Below are 9,116 nucleotides of genomic sequence, written 5' to 3' on the forward strand. Positions count from 1 at the left end.
ACCAGGCAAAATGCGTAGCCGTTTTTCGTCTGCCGTTACGTTCTGAGTTCAAATTCCGCCAATTTTCATTTTTGCCTTTCATCCTTTCGGGGTCGATAAATTAAGCACCAGTTACGCACTGGGGTCGATGTAATCGACTTAATCCATTTAACTGTCCTTGTCTGTCCCCTCTGTGTTTAGCCCCTTGTGGATAGTAAAGAAATAGGTATTTCGTTTGTTGCTACGTTCTGAGTTCAAATTCCACCGAGGTCGACTTTGCCTATCATCCTTTCGGGGTCAATTAAATAAGTACCAGTTATGCACTGGGGTCGATATAATCAACTTAATCCGTTTAACTGTCCTTGTTTGTCCTGTCTGTGTTTAGCCCCTTGTGGCTAGTAAAGAAATAGGTATCTAGTTACAGCTTTTTATAATTTAAGTTCAAATCTCACTAAGATCAACTTTACCTTTCATTTTCCCTGGGTCCATATAATCCAAATTATACCCTCCCCAAAATCCTGGCCTTTTGCCTCTTTAAGAAGTCACTACTACTACAACCACTGAGTTGTTTGGCAAAAGTGATGGACATACAATTTTACGACCCTTTATGTTCTAAGTTCATATTTCATTGATGGTTGATCATTCCTTTTAATCTCCCTGGAGTCAATGAATACTAAGGTTGATCTAGTTAACCCCATAATAACTTTATTAAGGTGGCAAGCTGACAGACTTGTTAACATGCTTTTAGCATTTTGTCTGTCTTTATGCTCAGGGTTAGAGTTCCACTGAGCTTGAGTTTGCTTTTCCTCTTAATGAGGTTGATATAATTAATTTGCCCCCATCCCACAAAATTTCAGGTCTTCTCAAAATTAGAGTTATTATTAGTTGAAAGCTGTAGCCTCCCATTATTATGAAGTTTTACTCAGTCACTCAGAAAATAGTAGCTAAATCTCTCTCAAATAGCTACCCCTTCTGGACAAAATGTCTTATGGTATTTAGCTGGCAGAAACATTAGCACGCCAGGAGAAATGCTTAGCAGTATTATGTCTGCTGCTACATTCTGAGTTCAAATTCCGCCGAGGTCGACTTTGCCTTTCATCCTTTTGGGGTCGATTAAATAAGTACCAATTACGCACTGGGGTCTGTCCATGTTTGTTCTCTCTGTGTTTAGCCCTTTGTGGGTAGTAAAGAAATAGGTATTTAGTTATGTGTTTTGTTTTTGTGCATAAATCTCACCACAGTTAACTTTCTCTTCCATCCTTCAAGAAAGTTTTACAAAATTATAGAAAATAATAATCAGGTACTGGGGTGGATATACCCTGAATGCCTCCCTACCCCATTCAGTTTGTAAGACACCCTGTCCAGTGAGAAATCTGTCTTTTATTAGTCCATGGGTAGGAAACGCATGCTTAGGACCAAGGGTGAATTGCAGTTATGTGTGGGTGCACCACATCTGTGCTGGGGAAAATAATCTTAAATTTACAATTTAATTTGGGTGTATAATTTGTTTTAAATTATTGTTATTGGTTTTAAACAGATTATTTTCCATAATCTGTTTTATCCTTAAAATGTGGTTGTTTAGAGAGAGACAACATCTGTGGTTGGTGGATTTAGATTTAGATAAAGCTATTCCCCACCTTTCATATTTGATTAATACCTGAGAATCTTGACTAAAGATTGATAGCATACACCCACCCCTAGAAGAGAATTTACTAACCACAGGATCAGCATTAAGAGTTCTAAATCACAGACCATTTTCTCCAAGTAACCAGAATGAAAGCCCTGCTGAAACCCTACAGAGAACTTCTGCGGTATCCTTTGGACCTGCTAGAAATAGTAGCCAAACCACATCAAACCCTCTTACAGAAAGAACACAGACAACATGCTTCTAGCAGCATTGTGACCAAGTCAAGATGGTTCCTAACAAGGGGGGTCTTTGATCATAAGTTTGGTCAGTCAGGTATATCCTTCAGCTAAATAATAATTAAAACTTAAATGCAAGTTCTATGGTTGTACTTAACTATGTTGGCAGTGAGACGTACTCTAATTGGGCTAAACTAGAGTACCCCAACCAACACATTTTCTACACACTACTTACAATCTACAACGAAATAGAGAAATATAACATATTTAACAGAAATATAACACATACACAAGAAATTTAGAAATATAACATACATACACACACACATTTTTAGCTTCTTTCTGACATAAGACAAAATCCTACCGGAAAGAATAAGGGATCTCACAAGGGACTCTGATGACCCCAGATTTTAGCCATGTGCATGTGGGAAGTGCCATACATTAACAACCAAATCTACATTTCAATTTTGTGCCGTTGTAAAAGAGACAGAAATTGGTTATTTTTGTTTTAGTTGATGATAATAATAATGATGATGATGATGATGATGATTAGTAGCAACAACAACAATGAGATATTCATTAACACTTTATAATTAATCTTAGAGATTTCTAATGAATTTCTATCAAGAATCAAGGTTATTATCAACAAAAAACTTCCTCCCCACTCTCTCTGAAACAAACACACACACTCTCTCTCTCTCTCTCTTTCACTCTTTCCCTCTCTCTCAGCTGTTTCTCTCCCTTTACTTTCCTCTCCTTCTCCTCCACAAATTCTTCCCTCTCTCCTTCTCTTTAATTCTACCTCTCAATCTTTTACTTACTCTGTCTCCGTCTTTCTCGTTTTTCCCTTTCAACCAACGAAAGAGCCCCTATGCGGTTAATTGTTCTGCTACAAATAGCAGCACAATCACCTTCAAATCACAGCTGGAGTATCTTTGATCATAGGTCTGTCTGTTTACTAGATCAAGGTTAACCTGAGGCTAAACAACACCAACTCATTGATTTCAAATGTCTCCCCCCCTCCATGCCCAACCCCCCAAAGTCTTCTATATTTCTATCTCCTTCTCAGTCTCTCTTTTACTCTTCTTTTCACCCCACTTCCCATACAATGTACAAGAATGAGGCCTACCCTCACTACTACTACTACTACTACTATACTACTACTAATACTACTACTACTACACTTCACAGATTTTTAATTAGAAATCATTTAGTTATAGAATGCACCAACCATTGTCTAATCAAGCACACCCCTGATTTTCAATGACCAATCAGTGTCTCATTAAGTCCACTGTTGATCAATGAATAACCTGAAACCCTCCCACTCTTCCCCACCCCCACAATCACCCACTACTGACCAGTCACTATCCACATTCTATACTTTCCACTGGTCAACATCACAGCATCTTCATCCCTCCCCATCTCATATCTCACTCTTCTGACCTTCACCTTTCACCTTTGACTCACCTCCCACCCTCACCCAGATAGTTTTATATACTGCAAAAAAAAAAGAAGAAAAAAAAAAGGAAAGCAAGAAACAATACAAATATAGTGTAAATTAATAATAATAATAATAATAATAATAATAACAATAATCATAATAATAATAATAATAATCACAACAGTAATAGTAATATTACAAGAATATGATATAATTAATGGTTAATGAAAAACTGATGCCATTTCTCTAATATTGGACATTTCTAAAGACACAAAAGGGATTCTAAGATTTTCATGTATTTTATTGTAAAATTTGGAGAAAAAATTATTATTATTATTAACAAAAACTGATAAAATAAATTGATAAATAAAATACATTTTACCAATGATTACATTGTTCTTGTTGTCTATGCATGTGTTTTATCAAATAATAAGGAAATTATTGTGTATAGCGCTCAGGTGCACTACAACTCATCACAGGTGCATGTACAGGACATAGAATTATGTACAAAAACCAGGAAAGTGAACAGCGTATGAGTCATAATATACATGTGCGCATGCGTATGGAAGGGAGGTGGGATATCAGATGTAGTGTTGGCGAATTTCAGGAAGCATGGAGGTTTTTAAAGGGTGCAATGTTTCGGCAACTAACAACTGATGCAGGTAGTTTAGTTTGTTCCATGCTTCAGAAACTCTGAATGTGAAGAAATGTTTCTGAAAGTCATGGATGGGAGCTGTGCTGTTTTCTGACCTTGTAGGCATGCCCATGTACGTTAGACACATGGAGCTCAAAAAAGATGCTCACAAGGTGGTTGTTGGCACGATGGTTAATAATTTTGTGGGTGTTTACCAAGTCAATTGCCAGGCATCAGATCTTCAATGTATCTATGCCCAGGGAAGCAAGGTGTTCAGAGTATGGTAGATACCTGATGGTGGGTATTCATTTGGTTGCACATCTCTGAACAGTTTCCAGGAGGCATGGTCTGTCACAAACTGTGCACACAAAAAGGTCAGTGTCATTCACCTTCTCAATCATAACATTCTTCCTAAGATCTCTTTTTGAGTCTTACTTGTGTTATCCTGGCCTCTCCAAATGCTTTCACTCCACTCCACACCTTTGTTCTCCATCCAACTCGACCCGAAGCAAGGGTTTCTATGTATTCTGAATCGATCCCAAGTGACTTCATAATAGTCCTGATGCCGTCCTTAAACCTTTTTTTTAGGTTTATGCCAATAGTGTTTCTCCTCTGCAAGCTCACCATAAAACAGCTGTTTCAGCATGCGTTCATCCACCATTCGAACCACATGGCCACACACATATATATACATATATACATACATACATACATGTATACATATATATATATGTATATATATAACAATTGCAGCGTGGAAGGTATTTGTAAGCCATTTAAGAAACACACAAAAGCTGTTCGATTCACTTCAACATTTAAGTTTAATTTGTCAAAATATTTTCGTCGCTAAAATCCGCGCTGCACAGATTTTTGTCAGTGAACAGGTCGAGGATTTTAGCGATGAAAATATTTTGACAAATTAAACTTAAATGCTGAAGTGAATCGAACGCTTTTGTGTGTTTCTTAAATGGCTTACAAATACCTTCCACACTGCAATTGTTTTCGTTCCAGCACACAATCTCAGATCAAATCACTTGCTATGTGAGTACATCTCTGTATATATATATAGATAGATAGAGAGATAAATAGATTAGAGAGAGGTATTCTCTGTATAGAGTAGGGAGAGGAGTAAATGTAAGGACAAGCAAGTTAGGCAAGTCGATATACAAATATATTAAATACATTTAAAAGTTTACATATAGAAAGGCCCAACTTACACAGAATAGAAATGATATTAGGAAATCATTTCTATTCATGTAAGTCAGACCATTTTATATATAAATGTATGACAAGTTTTTGTATCAAATGTATTTATTATTTTTTATAAATAAATATTTTACTTGTCCTTACATTTACTCATATAGATATATATATCTTTATATATATATATATAATATATATATATATATATATATATATACATCTCAACACGCCATTATTTTCCACTTCCCTCTGTGAACCATTGCCCAACTTCTGTTCCACCATTATCCACCTCCTTTCTGAAACACTGCCATTGTCTATTTCCAGCTGTAGAAACTAGACCGAAATGCTTCTCCTACTCTACCATAATATTGAATAATAAAGATTTAGCAGCATAGACTGTATCACGAAGAAATTCATACTTTACTTCTCGTTACCAAGTTCAAATCCATTCATTGTATGGTTTACCCTCTATTCCCTCAGGGAGAAAAATTCTAACACAATGAGTAAAAAATATCAACAGATAAAATATAAGCAAGGAAAATAGCAACAAGTTAAATAACAATATTTCCAAAAATAGTTATGACAAAAATATCATCATAAAAGCCAAAAATACTGATAACAACAACAACTCCAACAATAATGACAAGCAGTAAGAGACTGGTTAGAAAGGTGGCTACCAAAAGCTAAAATGGGAGTGATGATAAAAGTATAAGAATATGTGAAGACATTGTCAGATCAATATATTGGAATATAGTATTGTGTTCTTGAAGAAATCGGCCTCAATCTTAAATCCCATTTGAAAGTAAGATTTTACTATTTTGGCTCTCAATATTAGACAAATGACGCATTTCTTCCAGTATGCTTATTTTGGTTTATGTCTTAGCATCTCCCATGTGTCACCTTTTGTTTTTTTTTTTTCTTTTTGACCAATTCCCGAAATAACATTCTATGTGTTTGTGTGTTTAAACCAGGTCACTCTGTACAACTGGTGTTCTCTGCAATAATGGTAATTCTGAATCTGTGGCTTGTATTTAGCACAGAGGGAGCTTATTGTATCTATAATGTAGCCAACTAAATTGGAAACTGTGACAGCTATGTTTGGAATTCTATAGAACATGAAAATAATAAAATATGGTCTTCGGGGATTGATTTTAAAATTAGAATGTGCCAACCAAAGGGGAGTGTTGTCAACTTGTAAAGGAAATAGCCAATATATGAAATAAGTGAACCCAATTTCAATCCCCAGTTGAGATCTGTTAACTTATGTTTCTGTTGCATTTGAGAAGATACAATGCACTATTGCTCCCTAAAAGTATCCATAGAAGACTACCAGTATGAAGAAAATCAAGACAAATTGTTGTATGGCCCTGATCCAGCAGACATATGAGCAAAGACAATCCAATTGTGACTATCCTGTTTTCCTTTCATATCTCATTTTATCTGGCATGTCCTGCCTTTTTAAAAACCACCTTAAAAAAGTGAGCTGGCAGAAACGTTAGCACACTGGGCGAAATGCGTAGCCATACTTCGTCTGCCATTATGTTCTGAGTTCAAATTCCGCTGAGGTCGACTTTGCTTTTCATCCTTTTGGGGTCAATAGAATAAGTACCAGTTATGCACTGGGGTCGATGCAATCGACTTAATCCATGTGTCTGTCCTTGTTTGTCCCCTCTGTGTTTAGCCCCTTGTGGGTAGTAAAGAAATAAGTATATGATCTGATGGAGAAGTGACTGCCATTTCTAGTCATTTAACCAATTGCTTAGAAGTTTCCTTGACTCAATAACAGAAATCTTATCTTGATTGATTGGAAATGAATGTTATAAAGAAAATCTATAATAAACAAACACAAACTGCCACACCTTGTCTAACATTCAAACAATGCATAAACCTCACATCTTCACCAACAGACATAAACCTTCTACAAATGAAAGCTGAACTGTTAAGAAAAAAAAAAAAAAAACCCAACTACTGTATTGTTAGTTTTTCTTTTCAATATGATGGCTTACTGAGTCAAACACCTACTTTGAATAATGGCAACAGGGGTATTTCTGCTAATGGCACATAAAGGTGAGGTATTAAACTGAATGATAGATTTATCAACCAGCCAACAATAAGAAGCCTCTATCACGTATGCACACGTGCTTCTGATGGACTCCCTTTTAGTTTCCATCCATCGAATTTTACTCACAAGGTTTAGGTCAACCCAAGTCAGTAGTAAAATAGACCTACTAAAGTTGCCACTCAAGGGAATCAAAATTTATAACTGCCAAGCCTCAGAACCAATTTCATAATGACCTGGCCACTGTTACCTCTGAATAGTTTCCCACAAAATGGTACATAACTAAGTAGACATAGACAGTGAGAATTAAGGCTTTGGGGACTATATTTCTATTGAGCAGATTACATATATACTAATAATAATAATAATAATAATAATAATAATAATAATATAATAATAATAATAATAAAAACATTGTGTACAGTGCTCAGGTGCACTACAACTCATCTAAAGTGTATGTATAATCAGGTGTAGTTTCGGCAGATTTTGGAAAGCATGAGGGCCTTAAAGGATGCAGTGTCATGGCAGTCAACAACTGATGCAGGCAGTTTGTTCCATGCTTCAGCAACTCTGAGCGTGAAAAAATGTTTCCGAAAGTCATGGGAGCTGTGTTGTTTTCTGACTTTGTAGGCATGTCCACGTGTGTTAGACACATGAAGATCAAAAAAGTGTTCAGTGTTGTTGTTGGTGAGGTGGTTGATAACTTTGTGGGTGTTTACCATCTTGATATATAAACACACACACACATTACATGGTAAAATGCAAGCAAGAGATTGTTAAGATTATAAATCTGGGAAAGTACAGCACAAGTTATTACATTTCAAAAAGTACAGGACAACTTATTACGTCTGATAAAGTACAGAAGCAAGACTTCGTCACACTTTCTTCTATCATTGAAGCTAAGATAAATATATTTTGCTTTTAAAATAAAAAAGTTATTTAGATCTAATCTTGATCGGTGGTATTACTTACTCTCCTATAATGTGGCTACAAATTTTGGTGTAAACTTTTTTCTGATGGACCAAATCTCAATTTTTTTATGCCAAAATGTAACCAGGGACCAGTCCTCTTCAAAAATATTAATGTGTTTCCATTTGGTTAAGAATTGAATTAGCGACAAGCTCTGAAAGATGTCACATGTGAGTAAATTGCAGCCTCAAAAATATTATTCAACTACTACTGTAGTTGAATTATATACACATATATACATGTGTATGTATCATTCAACTATGGTAGTAGTTGAATAAGATTCTTAAGGCCGAAATTTACTCATATGCAGCATCTTCGGAGCTTGTCACAATGCAGTTCTTAAGCAAACTTTTAACATTTTTGAAGAGGATTGGTCCTTAGCTACATTTTGGCATAACAAAATTGAGATTTAATCTTGTAAAAAAAAGTTTACATCAAAATTTATAGCAACATTTTAGTAGAGTAAGTAACACTGTCAATCAATTTTAGTTCTAACTAACTTTTTTTTTATTATAGAAGCAAAATATATTTATTTTAGCTTCGATGATAAACGAAAGCATGAAGAATTTCATAGTTTTGTTTCCATGCAACAAAAATTTGCTTGAAAAAAGTTGTGAGGTAAAATATCCTGAAAAAAATATAAGGCAAAAAATTGGATTTAAGTATAATTAACTTTTTTTATTTTAAAAACAAACTATATTTTAATTAAACTTGAATGATAGAGCTCAATTCGAGGAATTTAATGGTATCAGTCTCATGCAATGAAGTTTTAAAGGAGAAAAGTCATAAGTGTCTGTTTCTCAAATTTGAGAGTGATAATATAGTTCTATACTTATTTATACATATATTTCTGTAAGAGACTTGTAATATATGTCACTGCCATCATTGAGGTAAGGAAAAAATTATCAATGACACCACTAATTGGCACATTTGGCACATGGTCAATTAGAATAATAACATAGCCTGGA

At 35.1% G+C, this 9,116-nt stretch overlaps 1 long non-coding RNA gene across 1 annotated transcript; it reads left to right on the top strand.

Annotated features, from left to right (window-relative positions):
- The first annotated feature begins 337 nt into the window (after positions 1–337).
- Positions 338–3,401, top strand: LOC118766740. The gene is made up of 2 exons (XR_005002646.1): positions 338–970; positions 1,176–3,401. It is a non-coding gene; the product is annotated as an uncharacterized LOC118766740 (long non-coding RNA).
- The last annotated feature ends 5,715 nt before the right edge of the window (positions 3,402–9,116 follow it).

The sequence above is a fragment of the Octopus sinensis genome, linkage group LG17, assembly GCF_006345805.1.
Source record: "Octopus sinensis linkage group LG17, ASM634580v1, whole genome shotgun sequence".
In the NCBI taxonomy this organism is placed as follows: Eukaryota; Metazoa; Mollusca; class Cephalopoda; order Octopoda; family Octopodidae; genus Octopus; species Octopus sinensis.